Source organism: Zootoca vivipara, chromosome 5, assembly GCF_965207765.1.
Source record: "Zootoca vivipara chromosome 5, rZooViv2.hap1.1, whole genome shotgun sequence".
NCBI lineage: Eukaryota > Metazoa > Chordata > Lepidosauria > Squamata > Lacertidae > Zootoca > Zootoca vivipara.
Window position 1 is genome coordinate 65,522,933 of NC_142588.1, and position 26,778 is coordinate 65,549,710.

Consider the following 26,778-nt stretch of genomic DNA (forward strand, 5'->3'; position numbering starts at 1 on the left):
TTTTGTGCATATGTTTGTAAAATGTGCAATAATAAATGACAGAACCACAGGAATAATCTTAACACTTGCAAATGAGCAGTAAGTTAATTCCCTTTGGGGGAATTTGGTTTAGTTTAGGAATTCAAAAAAACATGAATCCACTGATTTCATAACTCCTCAACATGTCTGAGACCTCATTTTTCTGTGAGGTCTAACATGTGTTCACCTTCTTCGCAGTTACAGGTTCACATAGAAGAGTTTGTATTTGATATCACGCTTTATCACTACCCTAAGGTGTCTCAAAGCGGCTAACAATCTCCTTTCCCTTCCTCCCCCACAACAAACACTCTGTGAGGTGAGTGAGGCTGAGAGACTTCAAAGAAGTGTGACTAGCCCAAGGTCACCCAGCAGCTGCATGTGGAGGAGTGGAGACGAGAACCCGGTTCCCCAGATTATGAGTCTACCGCTCTTAACCACTACACCACACTGGGTCTCTACACATACATAAATTCTGCATGTATCCATTTGACATACTTGAACATTTATACAGTTTCACTCTGATCAGATTTCCCCGTGGATTGTGTGTCATTTCCCCCCCCCCCCCCACTATTTTCTTGTTAATCATCACTCCTGCTGGCTCCTATTTTCTTTCTGCCAGCCTGTGTCTATAATGTTTTTGCAGGTACAATTGTGGCAGTGCTATGTGTTGAGTTTTCACAGAAACCTTACTTGAAAGTTAATGCTATTCAACACATAAATTAGTATTCATTTCCTCCCCCATTTAAAAACCTTCATTTGACCTATTTCACCAGGGACTGACAGCACGTCCCCATTCTCCAAAAAGGAAATTAGTGGATGGTTGTGGAAACTGGTGTGCGAGGCTGAGAGAGACAATAGCAATACTTGTATGCACAACACCATCTTGCTAAATCTTTTGAGAACTGGGCACAAAGACCGCAAGCGAGAGGATGAAACTGAAATTATCTCCGCAACTCAATCTGGAGAGCCCCATCTCTTAGCAATTTCACTTCTTCGGTGAAGTGGCTTCAGACTGACTCAAAGAGGTGAAGGGAAAGCCTTGCTCTTGCAGTCTTTTGTACACCTCTTGGAATTTAAGCAAGATGTTGTGCATTATCACAAAGCCAACAAAAACCAGTGCTAAGATTGAGGACTTGCCTCTCACCACTCTGCAGTGGAAGCCTCTTCAATCTAGAGCAGGCATCCCCAAACTTCGGCCCTCCAGATGTTTTGGACTACAATTCCCATCTTCCCCGACCACTGGTCCTGTTAGCTAGGGATCATGGGAGTTGTAGGCCAAAACATCTGGAGGGCCGCAGTTTGGGGATGCCTGATCTAGAGGGTGAAGGTTTCAGTAACTTTCATAGTGAATGGAGTTAAGACTGACAACAGGGGAAGGGGGGGGAGCTCTCTTACTATCACCACTGCTCTTTGCTGTCTTTGTACACATTTAAGTTAAGCAGGAATATGGACATTAGCCAGTTCACAGCTGTAATGAATACCAACAAGTGGCAATCCAGCAGCAGCAAGGAGTATCAGCAAGGCACTCTACCCCTGTAACTCTTTAGCCTGGAGGACTAACTTCATGCATATACATATACTGTACCACAGTAAATACAGTATGAATGGCAATGGACACCGATGTAATTAATAATTACCACAGATCCCACCATCTAGAGATACTCTAGAGCAGGGCGAAAGGTGTTTACTACCTACTGCTAGATATTTGGGTGATCTGATGTAGATTAACCTGGACTTCTGACCCTCCAACAGTGTGCTTCCGCACATAAAATTATATTGCTGAGATGAAGAAAGCTGCGACTAGCCAGGAGTGCACAGCAATTTCATAGAGATGAAATGCATATGCCAGGTGAATAAGGAATAATAAATAGGTCATTGTAAAAATCAAGAAAAGAAGTAATAAAACTTTAATTTTTATAGTAGCTAAAAAAATAAGTAGTTACTTTGTAACAAGAAAGGAAGGAGCTTGTTATCAAAAACACAATTCTTCCTTATTTTACTACATTTAAAAATAATTATATCACAACTCAACAGGAAAGGAGTAATTCAGCTTTTATACTAACACTGATTAAAATGACAGATTCGGAGAACTGGTATGGAGCCAAGATTCTAGCAGTCTAACTTCCTCCACTGAGAAATCTGAACAATTCTGTTGAGAGACAATAGAAGGACTCAGTTCCCACCTGAAACTCATTCATGAGTCCGACTGTTCCTGCTTTCTTATTCTGGACCTTCAGGTGAATACAGACTCTGACTATCAGTCCCTACTGTACATGCTACAAACTATTGCCTATTCTCCAGGGTCCCAATGGCTCAAATGGTACAGACAACATGTCTTCACAAAGTGTAGACCAGAGATGGGGAACCAAGTATTGTTGCACTACAACTCCTATCAGCTCCAGCCAGCAAGGCCAGTAGCTGGGGATGTAAACCTGGGGCTGAAATGCTCCCTTCTGGCTTCTAGTACTATGATAGTTGCAAGCCTACAGGACATCTCCCCGTCCCCCTGAAAACCATTCATTTAGCCTGATTTTACTGCCATTTAAAAAAGAATATAATAGCAAGTAGCAGCGCCTCAGAGAAATAAAAATTATAGGTACAGTCTTGACAGATTTAAGTACCCTGGATTCCCACTTAGAATCAGCTCTAAGCAAAAAGCTGATTTCAATGGAACTCTAGTGCACTTAACCTTCTCCAGATAAAATTGGCACAGGACTCTCTCCCACCCACCGTCACCTGATCTGACACTTCAGATCACAGCTGTCAAGTTCTCCCTTTTTTAAAGGGAAATTCCCTTATGCTGAATAGGCTTCCTCACGAGAAAAGGGAAAACTTGACAGCTATGCTTCAGATGTGTTTGGGAACAGGGAATACAAGTTGGAAGCCCACCTGAATAAAATGTCTCTAAACTTTAGAAGCTTGAGCCTGCTTTGGTGGAGTTTGAGAGAACCTATATAATTATTATAATAGGCTATATTCCAAATGAAAATGAGGAATTAGATCATTATCCATTATTCCCTATTTAGGGAAGTTTTAAATGTTTGGTTGCATTATTATTATTATTATTATTATTATTATTATTATTATTATTATTCTGTTGGGAACCACCCAGATGGGTGGGATAGAAATTAATTATTATTATTATTATTATTATTATTATTATTATTATTATTATTATTATTACAATGAAGAAAACAAAAGAAGCAAATGAAAAATTCCATCATTTGTGTTTGCTTCAGATTTCCTCCAACCCTTCATGTTTCATTGCCCTCACTGATAGTTATTTCATTGGCAGTAGGAAAATCATACGGGTAATTTCACAAACAAGAAGCCGGTTTATGACAAATCAAAATTAATAGGTGTAATTTAAAGGAGACTGAACACATGTACAAGACACTGAAAAACCACCCAACTTTCCTTGGATTATCATCTGAGCTCTTTTCATGATCCAAAATAAAGCCACTCGTCCCCTGGTAGAGGGGAAAGATTCCAAGATGGAACAAGTGTCCTATGCAAAGCTCTGTCAGCTCACTGAAGCCAGAGTGGGAGGTGGGGGAAGTTTTGCCTTTTTTTCTCTTCAGAAGCTTTTAACTATACTAGTTCCAGTGATTGGTGAAGGCTCCTCATGGGTGGGATGTACCTGAAGAACAAGAAGCCTTCAGTTCCTTACACCTAGGATCAACAACATGTCCCCCAAATCATACATTTTCTGGACCACCATTCAGCTTTCCAAAAGATACCACGTGGTGTACAGCAGCATGAGAGCCATCCTGCCAGCGCAACTCCCTCTATGATGGTCACGTCCAACAGCCCTTACCTTGGCCTCTGGATTGCTCTGTCCGTTGTTCTTCAGTCGTTTAGTCGTGTCTGACTCTTCGTGACCCCATGGACCATAGCACACCAGGCACTCCTGTCTTCCACTGCCTCCCGCAGTTTGGTCAGACTCATGTTGGTAGCTTCAAGAACATCTCGTCCTCTGTTGTCCCCTTCTCCTTGTGCCCTCAATCTTTCCAAACATCAGGGTCAGAATGGATAGGTTTGATCTTCTTGCAGTCCATGGGACTCTCAAGAGTCTCCTCCAGCACCATAATTCAAAAGCATCAATTCTTCGGCGATCAGCCTTCTTGATGGTCCAGCTCTCACTTCCATACATCACTACTGGGAAAACCATAGCTTTAACTATACGGACCTTTGTCGGCAAGGTAATGTCTCTGCTTTTTAAGATGCTGTATAGGTTTGTCATTGCTTTTCTCCCAAGAAGCAGACGTCTTTTAATTTCGGGACTGCTGTCACCATCTGCAGTGATCAAGGAGCCCAAGAAAGTAAAATCTCTCACTGCCTCCATTTCTTCCCCTTCTATTTGCCAGGAGGTGATGGGACCAGTGGCCATGATCTTGGTTTTTTTGATGTTGAGCTTCAGACCATATTTTGCGCTCTCCTCTTTCGCTCTGTCCATCAAGGTATTATTTTATCCTGAACTCCATGCTTGTAGATGGCTCATGCATATTGACGCCAACAATGAGTGTGTTTGCAAAACACGCCGCAGTGACTCTCCCTATAATTTTTATTTTTAACCACAGGTCCTTTCAGGAAGAAGGAGCCCCTATATCTTTCCTTCAAGTGCAACACTATCCAATCATGTCAGATCATAAAAGAACTGAATATTAATCAACAGCAGCAACAAGGCTGCAAAGTCAGCAATAAAACTACTTTCATGCCACACAGTGCAGTCAAATATTATCATCTGCAATGGAAACCTAATGAATATTTCATGTAGCATAGCTTCAAAATCTGAAGAGCTTATTTTCATTAAGCTCTTGATTTGACACCTGTCTCTTAAAAAGGGCTGTGAATTTCATCTGAGGTAATCAGAAGCTTGACTAATACTAGTATAAATATATTTATTGCATATATAAACTTCTGCAGGAAGCAGTCTTCCTGGATGTGTCCTTTCACGTGATGGGACTTTCCCTTTCAATGTGCAAATCAAATACTAGATGCTACAAATTACAAAGATGCTGCCAAAATCAGCTGCCTTGAAAACTCACTCTCTCCCCTGATAATGCCAAGTAATCAAAAAGATATGACATCACATTCCATGCCTCCACTAGCAGCATCCAATGAAATATGGTATGGGTGAAGAGGGAAGCTCAGAATGTGGCAAAATCACATCCTGAGCTTTGGATGGCTAAGCATTTCAGAGGAAAGAGTAGAATAGACATTAATTTATGCCATACTTCCACAAAGGGACTTGGGTTCAAGGCGGGCCAGCAAACAAAACAGCAATAATAATTGATTGGTGTGGGTACATTTCAGTATCAATACATTTCAGACATAATATATACATTTCAATACATTTCAATTTGTGTGTGTGTGTGTGTTTTAAACAAAACCAGAATCTCTGCATAGATATATATAGTGGTACCTCGGGTTACAAATACAGTACTTGGGGTTACAGACTCCGCTAATCCAGAAGTAGTACCTTGGGTTAAGAACTTTACCTCAGGATGAGAACAGAAATCACACACCGGCGGCAGCGGGAGGCCCCATTAGCTAAAGTGGTACCTCAGGTTAATAATGGTTTCAGGTTAAGAACAGACCTCCGGAATGAATTAAGTTCGTAACCCGAGGTACCACTGTACTAAAATCTAATTACGCACAAAAAAACACCATCAAAAATCACCCCATCAACGAGAGTTGTAAAACAAACCCTCCCACAAACCATGGCCTTACACCCAGGTGCCCACCGCTCACATCTGTCTGGAGTAATGTTGCACAACATGCCCTGCCCCGAGTATTCTCAAAATATTACTCCATTAACCCTTTCTTTCCAGGGCCAAATGTAAATCACAATCTATTTATTGGCAGCCAGGAAATAGGGTTGGTGAGCAATGCAAGCAGACCCGTATTTTTTTGCTCAGACCTCACTTTCGACATATAAAGAGAGCTTTATTTGATTTGGGGTGCAAAGGAATTGCCCCATTGTCATGTTAGAGCTAGAATTTGGACAACACTGCTAGATCAGGGATGACAAGAAAGAAAGTTGTTAAATAGTCAGGTCAAAGCACTGATGAAAAAAATCCTCATTAATTCAATTTCAGTACCATACTCTAATCAGCAGGGAGGTTGCCTTACAACTGCAATTTGTACTGCATTTAAACTTCCTTTTGTTGAAGCTTTAAGAAGCACTGTCAACCAGTTTCTCTCTTCCTGACACAAACCAAATATAAAGAGACATGAATAAAACTCAGAAGACTCAAGTAAGTACTGGGGATTATGAAACTAACTTATTGAGAAGCTACATCGACTAGATTAAAACCAGAGACATAGTTCTACAACTGATTCCTCCAACCCACCAACCCAGCTATGAACTAGTAATAGATTTCTATAAATAAATGCACCCCACAAGTTGGGTGTGCTGTCGCATTTTTCTTCCGCCGCCTTTTCTTGCAATCATGGTATTAGCCCAAACTCCATTTGCTGGCATTCAGTCATGTCAACCTGAAACCACAGAGATAATTTCTTAGTAGAGGCAGTTCTTTTTCAGAGAAGTAAAAAGAGACTTCCACCGCCTGCCTCCACCCTCTTCTCTACCTCTGACACTTCCCTTTCCTGTATTGCATCTTCCTTTCAGTGCCAGGGAAAGAGAGAACTGTGGGGGCTTTCTTCCCACTTGAACAGCATGATGGTACCACTCTAGAGCAAACAGTCACCTTTTGAGTCACCTTTCTCCATTCCCAATATTTTATTCCTTTTATTCTCGTCAAACAACTGGGGACATGTGGCAAAAGTACAGAGAGCTGCTGTGATAGAAACAAGTGGGAGGGAGAGAGCAGCCCACCCTATCTCAAGGACAATTCCAAGGACAATTCCAGCTTCAAGTGACAGAGTTGGGAAAGAGGCAATTCTTTCCTTGTCCTCCACAGTCCTGTTGAGCTTCATCAAGCAAACATGTTGTGATTAGATGAGGGGTGGCCAAGACAGTTCCATCCAGGTGTTGTTGAACTATAATTCTCATCAGTCCCATCCAGAATGGCCAAGAGTCAGAGATGATGTGAGTTGTAATCAGACACCACTGAAACAGACCAGCTCCCTTCATAGATAGATTGACTGACAGACAGACAGACAGATACATCACATAGTAAGGAAGCATTAAGCACTGCTGAGTTATTTCAAGGACTACTGGCCTTTCAGAAAACTAAAGTTATTGGATAGAAATCAAAACTTCAAGGCAATAAAACATCATGAGACCCCTTTGTCTCAAGCATGAAAGTACACTGCTACAACTAGCAAAGCCCCGCTGGATTTAATAAAGAACTGCCTTTGGCATATGCTAAATATTCTTTTGACACCCGCCATATATACAACAACAAAGCTGACTTTACCCCAAGTAATCTATGACCAGAGATTCCATAGTTAGGAATTAAAAGTCCGCTTTATAACATAAACCAAAAGACTGGGAGCAGGAAATTGTGCCTTTGGGTTAAAAATACACATCAGAAACTTGCAATTACCAGTAATACGAAAAAGAGGCAAACAGAATAGACCAGAACAGGTGCTTAGATTACTAGAGAGAAACGCCTACTCAAGAGCTTCTGTTCTAAGGCTAGTAGCCAAACCAGCCAATAATGGCTTGAGGACAAGGAATAAAAATGAAAGTACTGCCCAGCCTCATTATCTTTCTAGCTTTGGGGAAGCCGAACAGACCACTTGGGTTTCGTGCTATTGTAGGTCTATGATTAGGGTTATAAAAACCAGCACATTTATCCATTCTCTGGGATAGACATGGGAGGCAAGGGATCTGACGTGGAAATGAGCAAGCTGCTTTGACCTCCGGGGCGGGATAAACAGCTAGAAGCCCGCCCTTTCTTCCCCAGAAAATGGCAAGATGTTGGCTGAGAAGGGCATGGTGCCTTGCCCAAGTCTCTGCATAAGTGAGTTGGTTGACAGTGCCCAGTTTCTTCCCTTTTCTGGGGCCTGTGTTACCAAGGAGTCATGGTGGTAGCAACTACTGAATAGTAGGAAAACAAGGAAGGGATGTAAGAGGCTTTCCTGAGCCCCCTTCTCCACAGGGAATGACCTACCAACACAGAATGCATGCATACATAGAAGGGGTTTCTATTGTTTTCGTTTTTTGCTTCTGCTTTGGTGTTATAAGTGCTCAAAATAAATCTCACCCTCAACATTTCCAAAGAAACAAGCAAGAATAATGCAGAATTTGGTGCTGTGGTAGCCTGTGTCTTTGGGGGAATGAGCAGTATATAATTTTCCCAACTGGGTCCATTCATGGTACATAGGCAGCTTGGGTAAATTCAAAATTAACAAGTATATTGAGAGGAATTGGATGGTTCGTTTGATTTCTCAGAAAATCCCCAATGCAGCAGTATCTTCTAATGTGAACTCCTTTCAGAAGTCCCTTGTTTACCTGAGGCATAAAAAAAAGGAGTCAAAATGAAGTAATTAAATATAGATTTTTTTTTCCATCTCAGAAAGCTGAAAAGCTAACACCGTGTTGTTGGGGAGGAGGGGTGGAATATAAGAGTCTTCACAGCTCCCTATACCTGTTACTGGCAAAATAAGTCGGCAGAAGGTATATCTGTAACACTGACTATAAAAATTCAGCTACTGGAGCTAAATTCTCCTTTGCGGCTAGATGACACACAAGCGTGAAAGCGTTCTGTGTTGAAGAGTATATTTGACATCTGGATTACATGAGGATAGAGGCAATGAAAGTGTCTCTTCTGCTTCAATAGCTGGGACAGGCACCAAAAAAATCACGCCTGAAACTTTCTCACAGGAATTTAAGCAATGCCAACGTCCAAGGTTTTGAACTCGTTATGCCAAAGGGCTGAGAGACAGATGGATCAGTGACATTTTAAGGTTGGATAACTCACGAAGTTCTAAAGCACAAAAGCATTAGCATAACAACTGAAAGCAGATAGCCTGCAATTTTTATTGGTTTGCAATATTAATTTCTCTCTCATGCAGTTAATGAGATATTGGCTACTAAAGTTGCATCCAGGATGAGTAGAAAGGTGGGGGGGCGCAATGCTCTTTCCTGGCTACCATTCATTACAGAAGAATGTAAGAACATAAAATGAGTACTGTATGCTAGATCAGAAAATCTAGTATACCATCCATTGTTAGAAACTCAGATATATAAACTAGGCACCAGATATATAAGCTAGGCTCTTTAAACCAAGATTACAGATGCCAAAATAGAATGTCGTTACCATTTTGGGGTAAGACAGCTGGAAAGTCTTATTTTTTCAAATGATGGACAGACTGTGATTGATTTTCACTTAAACATCTGGCTAGTTCAAATGACAACCTTGAGCTAGGTTAAGAACTTTAAGAACTTAAAGAAGAAAAGTCATTTGATCCAGGGACAGTCCCTGGATATTGGCCTGTTACCACCTCTTTTTCTTAATGGTGACTGCTCCTGCTCAGGCTGCACAGAAAAAGCATTTTGGCTCCTGAAATTCATTCTGATTGTGCAGATAAAATAAAACTGATAGAACACTACAGGATGTGGTGTTGTTTTTGTCGTTTAGTCGTGTCCGACTCTTCGTGACCCCATGGACCATAGCTCGCCAGGCACTCCTGTCTTCCACTGCCTCCCGCAGTTTGGTCAGACTCATGTTCGTAGCTTCGAGAACACTGTCCAACCATCTCGTCCTCTGTCGTCCCCTTCTCCTTGTGCCCTCCATCTTTCCCAACACCAGGGTCTTTTCCAGGGAGTCTTCTTTTCTCATGAGGTGGCTAAAGTATTGTAGCCTCAGCTTCAGGATCTGTCCTTCCAGTGAGCACTCAGGGATGATTTCCTTAAGAATGGATAGGTTTTATCTTATTGCAGTCCATGGGACTCTCAAGAGCAGGCATCCCCAAACTTTGGCCCTCCAGATGTTTTGGACTACAATTCCCATCTTCCCTTACCACTGGTCCTGTTAGCTAGGGATCATGGGAGTTGTAGGCCAAAACATCTGGAGGGCCACATTTTGGAGATGCCTGCTCAAGAGTCTCCTCCAGCACCATAATTCAAAAGCATCAATTCTTCGGCGATCAGCCTTCTTTATGGTCCAGCTCTCACTTCCATACATCACTACTGGGAAAACCATAGCTTTAACTATACAGACTTTTGTTGGCAAGGTGATGTCTCTGCTTTTTAAGATGCTGTCTAGGTTTGCCATTGCTTTTCTCCTAAGAAGCAGGTGTATTTTAATTTCGTGACTGCTGTCACCATCTGCAGTGATCATGGAACCCAAGAAAGTAAAATCTCTCACTGTCTTCATTTCTTCCCCTTCTATTTGCCAGACCAGTGGCCATGATCTTAGTTTTTTTGATGTTGAGCTTTTTTGATGTTTTGCGCTCTCCTCTTTCACCCTCATTAAAAGGTTCTTTAATTCCTCCTCACTTTCTGCCATCAAGGTTGTGTCATCAGCATATCTGAGGTTGTTGATATTTCTTCTGACAATCTTAATTCCGGATTGGGATTCATCCAGTCCAGCCTTTCGCATGATGAATTATGCATATAAGTCAAATAAGCAGGGAGACAATATACAGCCTTGTTGTACTCCTTTCCCAATTTTTAACTAATCAGTTGTTCCATATCCAGTTCTAACTGTAGCTTCTTGTCCCACATAGAGATTTCTCAGGAGACAGATGAGGTGATTAGGCACTCCCATTTCTTTAAGAACTTGCCATAGTTTGCTATGGTCGACACAGTCAAATGCTTCTGCGTAGTCAATGAAGCAGAAGTAGATGTTTTTCTGGAACTCTCTAGCTTTCTCCATAATCCAGCGCATGTTTGCAATTTGGTCTCTGGTTCCTCTGCCCCTTTGAAATCCAGCTTGCACTTCTGGGAGTCCACATACTGCTTAAGCCTACCTTGTAGAATTTTAAGCATAACCTTGCTAGCATGTGAAATAAGCGCAATTGTGCGGTAGTTGGAGCATTCTTTGGCACTGCCCTTCTTTGGGATTGGGATGTAGACTGATCTTGTCCAATCCTCTGGCCACTGCTGAGTTTTCTAAACTTGCTGGCATATTGAGTGTAGCACCTTAACAGCATCATCTTTTAAAATTTTAAATAGTTCAGCTGGAATACCATAACTTCCACTGGCCTTGTTATTAACAGTGGTTTCTAAGGCCCATTTGACTTCACTCTCCAGGATGTCTGGCTCAAGGTCAGCAACCACACTACCTGGGGTGTACGAGACCTCCATATCTTTCTGGTATAATTCCTCTCTGTATTCTTGCCACCTCTTCTTGATGTCTTCTGCTTCTGTTAGGTCCTTTCCACTTTTGTCCTTTATTATGGTAATCTTTGTACGAAATGTTCCTTTCATATCTCTAATTTTCTTGAACAGATCTCTGTTTTTCCCCATTCTGTTCTTTTCCTCTATTTCTTTGCATTGCTCTTGTCTCTCCTTGCTATTTTTTGGAAGTCTGCATTCAATTTCCTATATCTTTCACTATCTCCCTTGCATTTTGCTTGCCTTCTCTCCCCCGCTATATTGTAAGGCCTCATTGGACAGCCACTTTGCTTTCTTGCATTTCCTTTTCATTGGGATGGTTTTCGTTGCTGCCTCCTGTATAACTTTACGAACCTCCATCCATAGTTCTTCAGGCACTCCGTCCACCAAATCTAAATCCTTAACCTGTTCCTCACTTCCACTGTGTATTCATAAGGGATCTGATTTAGATTGGCACCCACCCTGTGGAATACCCTCCCACCAGAGGTCAAAGAGAACAACAATTACCAGACCTTTAGAAGGCATCTTAAGGCAGCCCTGTTTAGGGAAGCTTTTAATGTTTGATGGATTTCTGTATTTTAATATTTTGTTGGAAGCCGCCCAGAGTGGATGGGGGAACCTGGCCAGATGGGCGGGGTATAAATAATAAATTGTTGTTGTTGTTGTTGTTGTTGTTGTTGTTGTTGTTGTTGTTGTTGTTGTTGTTGTTTTGTCTTACTGGCCCAGTGGTTTTTCCTACTTTCTTCAGTTTAAGCTGGAATTTGGCTATAAGCATCTGATGATCTGGCTATAAGAAGCTGATGATCTGAGCCACAGTCAGCTCCAGGTCTTGTTTTTGCTGACTGTATAGAGCTTCTCCATCTTTGGCTGCAGAGAATATAATCAATCTGATTTCGATGTTGCCCATCTGGTGATGTCCATGTGTAGAGTCATCTCTTGTGTTGTTGGAAAAGAGTGTTTGTGATGACCAGCTTGTTCTCTTGACAGAACTCTATTAGCCTTTGCCCTGCTTCGTTTTGAACTCCAAGGCTAAACTTGCTAGTTGTTCATTTTATCTCTTGATTCCCTACTTTAGTATCCTTCTTTGGTGTCATTTCTAGAAGTTGTTGTAAGTCTTCATAGAACTGGTCAATTTCACTTTCTTCAGCACCGGTAGTTGGTGCATAAACCTGGATTACTGTGATGTTAAAAGGTCTGCCTTGGATTCATATCGAGGTCATTCTATCATTTTTGAGATTGCATCCCAGTACAGAGGGCCACTCCATTTCTTCTACAGAATTCTTGCCCACAGTTGTAGATATGATGGTCACCCGAACTGAATTCGCCCATCCCCGTCCATTTTAGTTCACTAATGCCCAGGATGTCAATATTTATTATTGCCATCTCATTTTTGACCACATCCAGCTTACCAAGGTTCATGGTTCTTACATTCCAGGTTCCCAAGCAATATTTTTCTTTACAGCATTGGACTTTCCTTTCACTTCCAGGCATATCCGCAACTGAGCGATCTTTTGGCTTTGGCCCAGCTGCTTCATCAGCTCAGATTCTACTTGTACTTGTCCTCCGCTCTTCCTCAGTAGCATGTTGGACGCCTTCTGACCTGAGGGGCTCATCGTCCAGCGTCATAACTTTTATATGCCTGTTGTCTTTGACCATGGAGTTTTCTTGGCAGGGATACTGGAGTGGCTTGCCAGTTCTTTCTCCAGGTGGATCACATTTAGTCAAAACTCTTCACTATGACCTCTCCATCTTGGGTGTCCCTGCACGGCATAGCTCATAGCTTCTCTGAGTTGTCCAAGCCCCTTCGCCATGACAAGGCAGTGATCCATGAAAGGGGAATGTGGTATTAGTCTTCCCCAGGCATGCATCTCTAGATGGTGGAGATGTCAGGCACCATCGTGCCACCCAGGTATCTTCACTTGGTTGCAAGTGGCCAATAGCCAGGTACAAAATGTGCCTGGCTAATTTTGAACACTGAGAGCATCCTGTTCCCGGCACTCTGCTCACCTGCATTTCCCACCAGGTGATATTCAGAGGCATCTGCACTGTTGGAGATATAGAATATGGAATATGCTTACACAATGAAACATTGTTTATGGGGTTACCCTATGGCTGATTCACACTACTGAGCTTTATCCATTAGTTCACATTATTTTTTCTTCACAGGTATGGCTGTGTGTTCTTATACACAGGGAAGCTGAAATTCAACCATTCTGAACCTGCTGTTGTAGAACACAGTCCAACTAAAGTATACCTAAATGAGCTTGGGGGAAATGGTATTACCACAGTGGTACCTCGGTTTAAGAACAGTCCGGTTTAAGAACGATTCGGTTTACAAACTCCATAAAACAGAAATAGTGTCTTGGTTTGAGAACTTTACCTCGGTCTGAGAAAAGAATCCAAACGGTGGAAAGGCACCGGCGGCGGGAGGCCTCATTGGGGAAAGCGCGCCTGGGTTTAAGAACGGTTTTGCTTTAAGAACGTACTTCCGGAACAGTTCGTAAACTGAAGTACCATTGTATTTTGGTACAATAAGGTTGGTTGACTCAGATTCTTCTGCTATCCAAAACTGCCATATATTATTTGTTTGTCCTATGTGTGTGTCCAGAGTGGCTGGTGAAACTCAGCCAAATGGGCGGGGTATAAATAATAAATTATTATAATAAATTATTATATGTCTTTTTTCCAGGGGAAGTTTCCCTAAAGCAAAACAGCTAGGGGGGAAACCAGACATTTTTGGACCTGCCCTATTGAATCTTTAATCACATTAATCACTAATCTTCATTATTTTCCATTGTGATGTTCTGCTAAAGAAAGCCCACTCACATTTCTCATGCTTTACACGTGTGGTGAAGAATTTGAAAATAAGCTTCTATTCAAATGTGTTTCTTGCACAATAACTTGAACTGCAGAACAACTCTATTTAACAATTGAGAAAGAGAAACAAACATCTTTGGGCTGCAATCAGAAACTGGGTTAGATCCAATGTGCATAAATATTGTGGCAGGAAAAGAAAGGGAAGAGAGAAATGCATTTGTTAAATCAAATGGACCAAATCAATACCTACTCCACGTCTACTTCTTGAGGATCAATCATGTCAAGGATAAATCTACAATTCAGGCAAAGCAGCATTTAGTTTTAATCTAACATAGTCTCATTAACTTTGTAAGCTTTGGCCCCCATTGACTTTTTGTGTTCTAAGAGTAAATGACAAAACACACTTTCTTTTGCCAGAATGTTCTTGTAAAGCATCTTTGTTTATGTCCATGTGGTCCTGTGATGTATTGATTTTTTTTATCAGGTGATTTAATGCAAAAACAATGGAGCAAATTAAGCTCCTTTCAAACAGCTTCACTCACCTGACTGGGACCAAGTAAGAAGCACAGAATTTTCAAAACACTCTACTCTTTATTGTTAAACTCCTACACATATTGTCTATCCTTAATATATACTTTGAAGCCTCAAAGCATATACATTTCAGTAATCCTTGAGTGTCAGCCAGGCGCAAAAAAAGACTTTTTGAAGTGTTCGCAAATGGAGAATCTTTAGGTGCAAAATGCACCTGGCGCCCTGCTAATTTTGAACCCTGTGTGGAATGGCCTCCCATCAGATGTCAAGGAGATAAAAAAACTACACAAATTTTAGAAGACATCTGAAGCCAGTCCTGTATCAGGTAGTTTTTAATTTCTGCATCATGTTTTTATATGTACTGGAAGCCACCTAAAGTGAAGAGGGGTATTATTATTATTATTATTATTAGTAGTAGTAGTAGTAGTAGTGTTAGAGATTCATTCCTCATGTTTGCATTCATGGGATTGTTCTCTGTCACATGATGCTATATGTTTTTCATTCCACAGAGTCGGACGTGACGGAAACAGGATGTTTGTGTTACTGTGTTTCCTGAAGTGGGACTATTGTCCTTTGTTCACTCTCTTTGCTGTCTGATGCTACAGAGGGAGGGAGCCATGTGTTCTGTGTGTGTTTGTTTATATGTAAATAATCATAGATTAGCCAAATGCTGAGCTACTGAGTTCTGTTACGCAACTGCGCAAACTCTGCAGATGCGTAAGTGTGCTGATGTCAGTTGGCATCAGTCGCTGTGATGTTCAGGCTGAAGAAAGCTTCTGAAGCTCCTGAATAATCGACCAGGAGGGAGGGAACATGCCAGTTGGGCATGTGTCTCTGCCAGGGTCCTACTTGTGAGTAAGAGATCCTAACAATTAGTAGTAGTAGTAGTAGTAGTAGTAGTAGTAGTATAAAAATGGTTGTAAACTGTCACGAAGAAGTTTGGTCAGCAGTGAAGTTCATAGTGAAGTGTAGGTAGGTTACCACGAGGCAAGACACAGTGATAACAGCAAGAACCTTTATTGAACTAACAGAACTGTACAATAGGGGCAAAGCAACTGCTTACCTGTATATACATTTCTGAAGGCCTGGGCCACTCCCACTCCCAACGTGATTGGCTGTCTAAACTTCCAATCATGACTCAGAGTTTAAGGGTCAATGGCAGAGGCCCAAATCCTGAAATGTTCTATGATTGGATATCATGTATCAAATCAGAACACAGGGGCTCAAGAATCCTTAGTCCAGACTCAAGCTCAGGCAAACACAGACCACTGAATACATAACAGTTAGGACTTGCCTGGGATCATGACGCTTTGGGACTAAGAGGCATGGAGTCCAGGCTCCATTAATACAACAATGTACAACATTGACATTGATAAGTGAAAAGGAGGCCACCACAGAAGATGGGGCACTGCCAAGAACTCCCCCCCCCACTTCCTCCACTGTAGTAGTAATAATCACAGCACTTTCCCATGTGTTTTTTCTCTCTCTCTCTCGTGTCTTTATTTCTCCAAGTTGCGCCAGACTCCCAGCGTCTTCTTGATCATATCATTTCCATCATCATGAGTTTCCCTAAAGAAGAATAAATTTCACTGGATGGCAGCATGGGGTACTTTCACTTTATTCCCAGCAGGCATTAGGCCTACGTATTTGGGCATCCAATACTCCCATATGATCAGAACTGTGTGAGATTGCTGGGAGTAAAATAAAAAAATTCCTTCAGTAGCACCTTAAAGACCAACTAAGTTTTTATTTTGGTATGAGATTTCGTGTGCATGCACACTTCTTCAGATACTTCTTCAGATATTCTTCAGGTATCTGAAGAAGTGTGCATGCACACGAAATCTCATACCAAAATAAAAACTTAGTTGGTCTTTAAGGTGCTACTGAAGGAATTTTTTTATTTTACTTCGACCCAGACCAACACGGCTACCTACCTGTAACCAGATTGCTGGGAGTATTTCCTCTGTTGTGTCTCCCCTGTGTCTAGTCACGCTAGTTTCCATATGTTGGAGGCAAAGAAGATCTCTTGTGGGGAGGCTGCTGTACTCGTGGGGGCTCCCCACACAATTCCAAACACTGCACAATCAGGGTTTTGAATTGTACAGGGAGCGTCCCCAGCTACAGCTGGCTCATAACTGCAGACATTTGTCCTCCAGCACATGAAGGGTGCTTGGGCTAGGCAGAGGGATACAACAGAAAGGGGCGAGGAAGCAAGCTCATCCCTGCTCCCCCTTGTCCAGTGGCAGAACTGAATGTCCAAAATGGAGCAATTAAATCCTTGGATGTGAAACCAAGGTTCTGTGCCAATATGTGGACTAATATTGATTCTTCTGTGAGATCCTAATACACACACACACACTGAAAATTACCTCTGAAGCAAAAGTTCAATTCAGATAGCAAAAGATATCAAAATCTCCCCCTTGATTTGGAAATCAGGAACAGCCTGGAAGTTTTTACAATCCCTCCTTCTCCGTCATCTTCCCTGTTATGTATAATTACCTTCCACCTCTGCACGTTTTGTGAGTTTATGTATCGGGATCAGGCTATCTGTGATTTAAGCTAAGAATTGCCTGCAAACCATCACTGGAAACCAGCTCTGGAAGAAGGTTGCAAATCAGGGTTTGGAAGGCTTTGAATCACGTCCAAAATACACAGCAGCTCACCTATGATGGCATGGAAGAACAGAACACAGCATTGGCATTAACATCATCTAAATAACTAACTTCCAGCAGCAAGTATTCCCTTAGGCAATTATGAGCCTACTGCAGGCAGTTTACATAGCACTTTGGTCCAACTATTTTCAGACTCGATTAGCATCACAGCATAACATTAGTGACACAACATTAGTAACATTCATTTCATAAGGAACAAATCATTATACAACATGTAGTGTAATTAATGTTAGAAATAAAAATAAATGCCAGGGGGAACCAACAGTCGGGAGTGAGAATGCTGAAAGGGAATGTTCTCAAAATCTATGAACCCCATACTCTAATTTTACAGAAGCTATAAAGCATTTCTAAATGCTAAAAATGATTCATTCAAAACTACCGTATATAAAGAGAACAAGAAAAGGCAGGAAATAATTAGTGAATGCACTATACAGAGCCAAAAATAAAAATAAGTACACAATAAATACAAAATTAAAAAACAAAAATATGGATATGGATTATGCCAATATTAAAATAGATAAAAAATCACAACATATCAAGGCATGTTCTTAAAAATAACCTTGCATTAAATCATTTCTTCTTGCTTCAGCAGAATCCCACAAAACTCAATGGAGTTACTCCAGAGTAATTAATTAGAGTACATTGCGTTAATGAGATTTTTTTTTCCTGCTCAGAAATTGCTAGTACTTGTATAGTATTGGTGTGATTTGCTTGTGATGGTTTCAAGGGTGCTTAGATTCTGAAGCTGAATATATATTCAGTTCAACAGTGCCTTAGAAGCTCATATTAACATAAGATACATTATGTTTTCTTTTCTGAGGACACAAAAAGTAAAGCAAATGAAGACAGTGTAATACAGTGGGCAGAAAAGGACTTAAAGAGCTGAGCTATATATCCATCAACCACCTTCTTCTTCTTCTTCCACCTCTTCTTCTTCTTCTTCTTCTTCTTCTTCTTCTTCTTCTTCTTCTTCTTCTTCTTCTTCTTCTTCTTCCTCTGTGATCACTCGTAGCCGAGTAAGATTGTCTTCCATAAACACGATTTTAACAATGGGTCCGTAAGTGACTGTGGAGGCCAATTCTGGATCCACACATCCTTCCACAGTGGAGACATTGGTTTCTAGGCAGGAGTTTATCACGGTGTGGATTTGCCAAGCATGACTTCCTCTTAGTACGTTTCTCTCTTGCGTCCTGAGATCGAGTTTCTTCAAAGCCCATGACACCTTTGGTAAAGGCTGTTCTCCAAATGGAGCGCTCGCAGGCTAGTGTAAGGTCCATCACCATGAAACTTACTGAATGATGACTGTGAGTCAATTTCTCTCTTTCAGACTAACCTATCCCACAAGTCAGATCCCTCGCAGTTTATTTGTACCTCCCAAGTCTCTCCCAGATAATGGATAAAATGGAGGCATACATATGCTGCTTTGACCTCCTTGAAGGAAGGTGGGCTTGAAATGGAATACACAGTAATTCTTGATAATTAAATGGAAGCCAGTTTGTACAACAGGTTGAAACTTAGAAAGCCTCCCAAAAGCAGGCTGATTCAGAACATAGTGAGCCACAAACTCGATAGCTCAGTTCAAAACATAGCTTTCTATGATGAGAATCCACCATGGTAAGCTCTACCTACAGTTAACTAACAAACTAGGATCTGAAACTACAGTTTGATACTGGTGGTTTGAACTAACGCTGGACAGAACAAGCCAATTTTCCAACATTCAAAGGTTATGAGATATTGCAGTGTGTTCATACCAGAAACTTAACTTCCTTTCCTCTGCTGCAAAGGCAGAGATAACGAGTGAAAGTTATAAGAATGCACCAAATTGTCCTCATAACACTAAACTATGGTTTAGTATTATGAGTCTATGCTTTTCCATTCATCTGAAACAGATCAATGTGTGTGTTGGAGCATTAGTTTACTACCCCAAACGCCCCAAAAAGTCATTGTGGAAATAAATTCTTAAACTGAACTAAAGCTTCAATCCTAAACACATTAAAAAACAGTAAGGGAGCAATGTTACAAGAAGGTGGACTAAAGCAAGGCCAGAGTAAATTAAGCCAGCATAAAGTATACCAGATCTAAACTCCACTCAGGAGCAGGGTTGTTGAAGGCTGAGGCAGCCTAAACCTAAAAAAAAAAGCCTTTGAAAGAGTGTTTGAGTAGCACCACCTGTTTTGCTGGCTTAGTTTCTGCCTGTTTGCCAGGTAACATGACTGAGTTTTGACTCGGTTTTGGATCCCCTCTATGGCTCCACCCCTGCCACGCCTCTTTTTCAGGTTTACACTGGGTAAGATCCACAAGGCTGACCTCAGCAGCTGGGATGGGGAAAACACACCCAGGTATCTCTAACTGAGCCAAATACATAGCTGCCAAGTCTCCCGATTCCCCGGGAAACACCGGTTTTTCCAGCTGTCCCCAAGCCGAAAAAACGGAATTTTTTTGTTTTTCCCCAGTTTATTCTGGCGTGGCGGCCATTTTGGAACTGGGCGGAGCATGCTGAGAAGTGACTTTTGATGCTGCTTTGCCCAGTTTCAAAATGGCCGCAGCGCGACTTCTGGTGTGGCGGCCATTTTGGAACAGGGCAGAGCATCATCAAAAGTAGCTTCTCAGCATGCTCCGCCCAGTTCCAAAATGGTTGCAGCGCTACTTCCGGTCTGCTACTTCCGGTCCAGTCCCTTATTTCTCAGGCCGGAACTTGGCAGCTATGCAAATATAGGGAGTTAACAGGACCCTGCTGACCCAGTTGCAGCTCCACTGGATCCAGGTCCTAATTCCGCTTATCCCAAAAGATCTTGTAGCAGGGTCAGTTAATGTGAGGGTAAACCAGGCTGAGGAAACTCGGCCCTCCAGATGTTTTGGGACTACAACTCCCATCATCCCTGACCACTGGTCCTGTTAGCTAGGGATGATGGGAGTTGTATGCCCAAAACATCTGGAGGGCCAAGATTGCCTATGCCTGGGGCAAACCTTTACAACACTTAATTGGCTCCTATGAGATATAAAGGTACCCCTGACCATTAGGTCCAGTCACGAACGACTCTGGGGTTGTGTGTTCATCTCGCTCTATAGGCCAAGGGAGCCGGCGTTTGTCCGCAGACAGCTTCCGGGTCATGTGGCCAGCATGACTAAGCTGCTTCTGGCGAACCAGAGCAGCGCACGGAAACGTCGTTTACCTTCCTGCCGGAGCGGTACCTTCTTACCTTCTTGACGTGCTTTTGAACTGCTAGGTGGGCAGGAGCTGGGACCGAACAATGGGAGCTCACCCCATCGCGGGGATTTGAACCACCGACCTTCTGATCGGCAAGCCCTAGGCTCTGTAGTTTAGACCACAGCGCCACCCATGTCCTCCTATGCTTTAATAGATTACTACTATTATGATGGCTGGAAAGATAGCAGTCATCAGAACCTATCCCATGTAAGAAGAGCCTTACAACTTAATTGCAATTTACTCATGGAGGTGAACAACTTCAATGGAATTCAGCAATAGGTGCGAAAATGATTGTAGCCTCAGCAGGTCAACCCAATTATCTTGTCTTTGGTGATGGGCATTCGTAAACGCCACACAGGAACTGTGCAAAGCTCTACCCAGATTTCTATTCATCTTCTGGTCTTCTAGGAATTACACTGTGCAGTCCTATGCATCTTTACTCAGAAGTAAGCCCCTCTATGTTCAATGGGGCTTCCCCCCTTGTAAGTTGTTAAAGATTGCAGCCAAACTGGGGTGGGTTTTTTGTTTTTGTTTTAACTTATATCCCAAAGTTGCTTACAACAATAAAGTATACACTGAAATGAAACCAAATCCTCAAAACACATTAAAGCACCATCAAAAGAAACAACCAACACCATAAAAGCAAAAATAAAAAAATAATAAAATCCAAAATCAATAAAAACAGCAACTACAAAAACCAAGTGAGCATACAGTAAAAGGAAAATGGCCTAAACATATTCATAATGGGTGGTAATCCATGGGTGGTAGACCTATTGAAATTAGAACACAACTAAATGTAAAAGCAGCCCTATATTGGGCAGTTTTTAATGTATGGTATTTTATTATGTTTTCATATGTACTGGAAGCTGCTCAGAGTAACTGGGAAAACCCAGCCAGATTTTTTTTTGGGGGGGGGGGGTTATAAATAATAAAACTGTTGTTAAATTAGGTCCATTAATTTCAATGGGTCTACTCAAAAGGTCTTCAGCTAAAGGCCTTCCTAAAACGTCACATTATGGTGTATCTGTGTATCTGAAGAAGTGTGCATGCACACGAAAGCTCATACCAAAATATAAACTTAGTTGGTCTTTAAGGTGCTACTGAAGGAATTTTTTTATTTTGCTTCGACTCAGACCAACACGGCTACCTACCTGTAACCACATTATGGTCAAACACCTAAAACATATTAAGTGTCAACGTTTGGTGAATTTCAACCAGGAAAGCATTCCACAGAGCAGGGTAAGAAAACAGAATACAAAGATGTATTTTGGTACATCAACCATAACTTTCATTACTACATGAATTTCTCTAGTTCTTTTATATAGCAATCTCTATAAAAGGCATATAAAAAGACATTTACCTATTTGTTCTCCTTGTTCTTGCAAATCACACATCTTATCTCACTGATGAAGCTGGTATTTATCACATTTTCCAGAACTCCAACATTTCATTTTAGAAAAGAATAAATTATCCTTGCAGAAATTACCTTTCAAATGAACAACTTTTTATAGTTTCTCAAAAGCAGTCTCCGTCTCTGAATGTCCTAGGAGTAATAAAGATAAGCTGTGTCCTTCACATGCAGAAAGCACTATCTATCTCTTCAGTGAAGCTCACTTGTTTTGATAGGAAAGGATTTTTTGTTGTAATAACTATAAATCATATCTTTTAAAAAACAACACCAAAAACCAAATGAATTATAAATAGAAATTAATTAAAAGTGTAGTTAAGTGCAACAGCACTCAAATCTCAGCAATCGGTATTCAGAGGTGGTACATAGTCATTGTGGCACGTAGTTATTGCTATTATTATTATTATTATTATTATTATTATTATTATTATTATTATTACCAACCTTAGGTAATATTGTCTAATCCTCTTTTAAAGCCATCCAAGTTGGTGCCCATCTCTTCACATTGAGGGATTTAACTCCATAGTTTAGCTATGCAATGAGTGAAGAAGTGTTTCCTTTTGTCTGTTCTGAATCATCTAATGTTTGGCTTCATTGGATGACCCAAATTCTGATGCTATGTGGGGATGGATAGTTTCCACACTGTTGTCAAACTACATACAATCTTGACACCTCTACCCATTCTTATAACCTTCCCTCAAAGTTGACTTAGCCCCCTGATCATCTGGGTTGTCCTTTTCTGAACCAGTAGCTAGTCTTAGTGGCTGATCTTAGGGACAGGATACATATTTTTCTTAGAAAAACAGCAATTTCACCTTTGAGTTATTTGAGAGCCCTCAAGTTGATGCCATCTGGGATCTGTGATTTGTCAATAAGACCTAGAACTCCATCTTCTCACCACAATCTGCCTAAGTGCCTCAGACTACCTTCCTGAGAAAGTTATTTCAGACACTGGAATCTGCCCTTCATCTTTGAATCTGAAGACAGTTGCAAAGATTTAGCTCAGCTTCTCCGCAATCTTCTTTTCTTCCTTTAGCACACCTTTCACTTTCAACATCCATCAACCTCCTTGATTATTCTCCTATTTCTAATATATTTAAAGATTTTTTTTGCTAATGGTCTTTATGCTTTCAGCAATGTGTTCCTTGAATCTTTTTGTTTGTTTGTTTGTTTGTTTTTGCACCTGTGAGCACACATGAGGTCTTCCTTGATGCTCACAAAGTCCCCTCCCTCCATCAAAATTGCTCTTCAAAGGAATATTCCATTATAGCCAATTGAATAGGTTGCAATGTGTGCTTGGTTGCAGTGGGTGTGGTGGCCCTTATAGTTTCTGTCCTATATGCCCACAGGCCAAAAGAGGCTGCTGATTCCTGCCTGAATTTCTCCTTGCACAGCATTTCTTGAAGAAGTGTGCACGCACATGAAATCTCATACCAATGACAAACTTAGTTGGACTCTAAGGTGCTACTGGAAGGAATTTTTTTACAGTATTTTGTTTCGACTATGTCAAACCAACACGGCTACCTACCTGCATTTCTTATGTTCTCTTTTTTTGTTCTCCCCATTTGGACAATACTTCCATTTTCTGAAGGAGGCCTTCTTGCCTCTAATAGCATCTTTGACACATTAAATTAACTATCCTTCCTGATCTGCAGCATACATTCGAGCTGAGCTTTTATTATTGTGAAAGAGAACATATTACTATTTCATGGTATAATTCTGAATTGCCTGGTGCATTCATCATGATCACAGTTCTTGCACCTCAACTGGGTATACCTTTGGCCAAATTCCTGCAAGCTACCTTACTCTAGAATGTTGCTGACTCCCAAGATTTTGCCTCCAGTTAGATGGGGGAAGAAATATGGAGAAAGGGATGATAAACGGAGATTACAACAGATACTACAGAAAAAATATTGCATTGATTTAAACAACTAGTATGAGATACTTTGGACATTTGTGGTCAAATGGTGAAGAACTTAATGGTCCATGGAAGTATGTAGTAAAATTAGGATGAACAGATTATCAGAAAATGCTCATCTCTTGAGTGGCTAGCCTACTCAGCCTGAATGGCACAGGTTTGACCTATGATGTTCAGCAAGTAGATTTCCTTCCTGCAGCCAACAATAAAATCATGGTATCTTACAGTAATAACTCTAAATTCCTCATATGCAGTCAATGCAGAGCTACTCTTTCCCAGCTAGTCACAAGTATTTATAAATACAAAACAAAGGTATTAATGCTGCATTTCAATTATTAGCTCTCATTTGCAAGCCCTGCACGGTGCTTTGAAGTCCCAACTTCAGAACTTTAAAGCACCCTGTCACCTGACATTATTGTGACATCAGGTGATGGACAGGTGGGCAGCCTCACCCACGGGGCTATGCTCTAAAAAGGATTTGCATGCAGTGCCAAAAACAGGTTCCCCGGACCCCACCCCTGATTTACAACAAAGCAGCTCCACTAACAGCTGAAACCTAATGAAAGAATATGTGCCAAAGTTTCCATTTTCAACCTCAAAGGGAAAATCATTCATGCTTTCCATTCATTCAGACCCTTTGCTAATAAGCAGGACCCAATCATTCATCTATCCTATAAAAGCCTGAGATGCCAGCAGTTATTCCTTTCATATTATACTATTTCTAGATAGAGGGTTAGCCAACAATCTGTGTTAGTCGGCAGCAGCAAAATCAGTGAATGGTCTTGGGAACCTGATGCCATCATAAATTGATCGGTTGACTATAAATCTATTGGCTACAGCAAAACTTTTCCTTTCTGTGTCTTAAATGTGCCCAGCACAATGGCCTCCCCCTGCGTCTAAGCCAAGAGCCAAAGTAAACAAGGAAATCCAAAGTAAGGGATGTAAGGAAAGAAAATTCAAAGAGCAGCAGTTCGCGGTAACCCCCCCCCCAAAAAAGCCTTGGAGATCAACAGGTTCATACTATGACACGAGGGGGGGGAACCCCCACTGGAAACAAAGCTGCATTTCAGTCGCAATGTGCTTTTCGACTGAGATTTGGCTTTCTTTTGACAACCACGAGACCATTAGGACACCCCCCTAAAAATGAACTTCCTAAATCCACAGCTATATAGGTAGGTTGTGAGTGTTTTGTAAAGCGGGGACAGAATAGACGCAGGCAAAATGCCATTTTCAACCCAAGACGCGGTCGAGCAGCAGACAACCGCGCCATCCCCTTGATAGGCAGGTGCGCAAGGGGAAAGCGAAACCTCCAAGCAGCGCAGAGGGAAACAGCCTTCTGGTCCTTGCCTCCTCCCTCCAAACTTTCCCGGGCAGTGGGGATCCGGCCTCCCCTCCGTCTCCACTTCCCAGGGGGTCCGACCTTTCCATCCGGGCGCCCCTTGATTTCGCTGCACCCCCCATGCCACGCCAGGGGTCGAGGAGGAAGGAGGAAGTGGTTGCCTGCCCATCCCGAGCCTCCCTGCCCGGTTCCCGGGGAAAAGAAGATCTTAGCACAGAGAGAGAGAGGATGGCAAAGCTAGGTGGGGAGCGAAGAGACGCCGTGCCTGGGAATGGGACTCACTCACCTCGCGCCCGCTTGCCCTGAACCCGGCGGGAGCAGCGCCCTTTGGAGTAGCCGAGAGAGCCCTCTGGAGCTCGGCGGGGAACTTCATCAGCTGCCCTTCCCCGGAGCCGGGGAGTCTTTTGCTGCCGGCGCCGCCGGTTCCCCTTTGGCGCGCCGCTCTCCGCGCTGGCTCGTAGGCTCCGCCAGTCATAAACAGCAGCAGCAGCAGCCTCCGCCCGGGAGGAGGACGCACGCAGTACCAGGGCGATGCCGCCGCCGCCGCCGCTGCTCCTCTGCTCCACCCTGCTCGGCAGCTGAGCTGGGACCGTCACCCAGCAGCCACGGTGGGCGCAGGAGGCGCTGCGCGGCTGCACCAGGGGCGCCCACAGGGTCCTAGCGCTAGGATGGCACATCTCCGAATGGGTGCGTGGGTGGGGGGTGGAGGGAAAAGGTCGCACGCACATACATTGTCAGAGAATCATAGAACTGGAGAGTGAGCCCGAGCGTCATCTAGTCCAACCCCCGGCAGTGCAGCAATCTCAACAAATCATACATGACAGATGTTTAAAACCTCCAAGGAAGGAGAGTGCAACACCTCCCCAGGGGGTCTGTTCCACTGTGGGGGGGGGTGGGTTCTTACTGTCAGAAAGTTCTTCCTGATGTTTGCTGGTAATATCCTTTCTTGTAACTTGAAGTCATTGGTTCAGATCCTAGCCTCCAGAGCAGGAGAAAACCAGTTTGCTGCACCCTCCATGTGATAGCCCTTTAGATAATTGAAGGTTGCTATCATATCTCCTCTCAGTCACCTGTTGGCTAAACATAACCAACTCCCTCATAAAGCTTGGTTTCCAGACCCTTGATCATCCTGGGCATCCTTCTCTGCACACATTCCAGCTTGTCAATATCCTTCTTTAATTGTGGTACACAGAACCATGGGTGTAGCCAGGAGTTTTGTTGGGGGGGGCAGCCAAAATGGCTGAGCCCCCTGCCCCCCCTTGGCTATGCCCCTGCACAGAACTGGACACAGGTATGGTATGACCAAGGCAGAATAAAGCAGGATTATTACTTCCCTTGATTGGCACACTGTGTTTTTGTTGATGCAGCCTAAACTAAGATTAACCTTTTTTTACTGCTGCATCACACTGTTTACTCATGTTAAGACCTCTAAATCATGGGTAGGCAAACTAAGGCCCGGGGGCCGGATCCAGCCCAATCACCTTCTAAATCTGGCCTGCGGACGGTCTGGGAACCAGTGTGTTTTTACATGGGGTCCTTTTATTTAAAATGTGTTTCCCCCCCCAAAATAATAATAATAGCCCGGCCCCCCACCAGGTCTGAGGGACAGTGGA

General features: G+C 42.3%; 1 protein-coding gene across 1 annotated transcript in view; it reads right to left on the minus strand.

Annotated features, from left to right (window-relative positions):
• SPSB4 (splA/ryanodine receptor domain and SOCS box containing 4) overlaps positions 1–25,754 on the minus strand; it is a 174,271-nt gene extending 148,517 nt beyond the window's left edge. Inside the window, exon 1 of the mRNA XM_088670820.1 lies at positions 25,452–25,754. The gene's annotated coding sequence lies outside the window, so the exon portion shown is untranslated. The remainder of the gene's footprint in view (positions 1–25,451) is intronic.
• Positions 25,755–26,778: the final 1,024 nt, after the last annotated feature.